Raw genomic sequence first — 2348 nt, 5'->3', positions numbered from 1 at the left:
AAAGACTTGATTCTTTGTAAAGACTCGCATTCGAACTATTGTTCACATTCCAAATTGAAATTACCTTGCAATTGTGTTTTTGCCTGTCGATGCCCTGTTTGTGAACCAACCTCCACTCACCTGATGAAGGAGCAGCGCACCAAGCGCTCGTGATTCCAAATAAACTTGTTGAACTTTAACCTGGTGTTGTGAGACTTCTTACTGTGTCCATCCCACCCAAACATTGGCATCGCCACATCAAAGATGAGCCAAAATGCTGAGGAATCGAACGAGCGTTGATCTCAGGTTAGGGTTGATCTCAGGTGAGGGTTTTGTTTTCAATCTTGGAGAACAACTCAGGAACAATTTGACAAAATAAAATTGCAACATGCTCCCCGTCGGGGAATTGAACCCCGGTCTCCCGCGTGACAGGCGGGGATACTAACCACTATACTAACGAGGAAGCGATGCTTGATGCATTGTACACTTGCCACTTACACTTGCAGAGCGGCAACTGAGTTCTGACGAGATCAGTTCTTTTCCCCAAGACGGAGTACCATTTAATGCAGCAAACAGCGGCTTTAACCAACAAATAAAGACTTTTGGATTGGCAGGAAAGACAATGAGATGGATGTATGAAAAAGAACAAGAACCAGGTGGAGACAGAAAGGCGCATTTACCGTTCATTTCAAACTGAATGTTCTTTTTAATTTTGGAGGAAAAACGGCGTGTCTTGAAATCTGAACATGCTGGACCATCTCAGCTGGTCTCTCTCCACAGATGATGTCAGACCTGCTGAGATGTCCCAGCATTTTCATTTGTTGTTTCAGATTCCAGCATCGGCAGTATTTTGCTTTTATCTTGTCTGGAACTGCGTTTTTATTTCCAAACCGCTGGAAGTTCCAAAGTGCTTTACAGCTGAGATGCTTTTCTTCAATTATATTGTCTTTTGCATTGCCCGAGGGATAGGTGCAGATTGAGCAAAGACAGACAATATCATTCCCACTCTCACATAATCATGGAAAAATTATTTCTGTGGCTATTATCATCTCATCAGTTGTTTGATTTCGATTCATTTGATAAAAGCTGCCTCAGTTAAAATCTTATTGGTGCATATCTCGTGAGCCACTGGAAAATGAACCAAGTTTACAAACCGTTTCTGAATTCATGAAGTTGAAGGTTAATTATTCTGTATCTCAGATGATAATTTTAAGAAGCTCAATTGAGGCTCTGCTGTCCATGGTTCGGCCACGGATTCGATAATCAAACAGATTTCCAAGCAGTGTCTGCAACATCGAACCACGTAATCCCTGCAGCGCAAAAGCAAGCCACTCGCCAGAGTCTGATGTGATCTGATCAGTTGTTTCATTTGATTTGATTTGATTTGATTTATTTTTGTCACATGCATTAGCCATACAGTGAAAAATATTGATTCTTGCGCGCTCTACAAACAAAACATACCGTTAATAGAGAAGAAAACGAGAGAGTGCAGAATGTAGTGTTCCAGTCATAGATAGGATGTAGAGAAAGGCCAACTTAATGCAAGGTAAGTCCATTCAAAAGGCTGACAGCAGCAGCGAATGAGCTGTTCGTGAGTCGGTTGGTACGTGACATCTGGCGTTGGTATCTTTTTCCCGACGGAAGAGGGTGGAAGAGAGTACGTCCGGGTTGCGTGGGGTCCTTAATTATGCTGGCTGTTTTGCCGAGGCAGCGGGAAGTGTAGTCAGAGTCAATTGATGAGAGGCTGGTTTGCGTGATGGATTGGGCAACATTCACAACCTTTTGTTGTTCCTTGCGGTGGAGCACAGATCACGATCCACACCAAACTGTGATAGAACAAGAAAGAAAGCTTATTTCGTGAATCTGTAAACGTTGCTAAGAGTCATAGCTGACATGCCAAATTTCCTCTGGGAATGAAATTCCTTTGTTTTGGGAATGGAAAGTAGCTTGCCTGACTCGGAATGGAACACAGGCCACGGTGGTGAAAGCGCCGAATCCTAACCACCAAACCACCGGAAAGTGTTTGCGGCCTCAACGACATCACCAGTTTGCTGTATTGCCTTCCAACAGGGGAACTCTTCCGCAGTCAAGGCCATTCAGCCTTCGATCTTCAGGTCTCTTCAAGACAAACGACAACGCAGAAACGCCGTACAGAAACAGACAGGCAAGTTCCACATGCATGAGGAAGTGCTCAACCGGGATCTTGGGTTCAAGTTACCCGACACATAACTTCCACCATACTCTCTGAGTTTGCAAAATCATTCTAACTGTCCTGACTTGACAGAAGACACACTTCTTTAATCTGTGATTATCCCTCTCTCCACCCTTGCTGTCTGTATCTTTAACGGCTAGATTACCTGAAAAGACTC

General features: G+C 43.7%; 1 non-coding gene across 1 annotated transcript; it reads right to left on the bottom strand.

Moving 5' to 3' along the window:
• Positions 1-370: 370 nt before the first annotated feature.
• trnad-guc (transfer RNA aspartic acid (anticodon GUC)) lies at positions 371-442 on the bottom strand. Its single transcript has one exon. It is a non-coding gene; the product is annotated as a tRNA-Asp (tRNA).
• Between the last annotated feature and the right edge of the window lie 1906 nt (positions 443-2348).

This window comes from Mustelus asterias, unplaced genomic scaffold (assembly GCF_964213995.1).
Source record: "Mustelus asterias unplaced genomic scaffold, sMusAst1.hap1.1 HAP1_SCAFFOLD_76, whole genome shotgun sequence".
In the NCBI taxonomy this organism is placed as follows: Eukaryota; Metazoa; Chordata; class Chondrichthyes; order Carcharhiniformes; family Triakidae; genus Mustelus; species Mustelus asterias.
The sequence above is the reverse complement of the archived record's forward strand: the minus strand, read 5'-3'. Positions and strand labels throughout refer to the sequence as shown.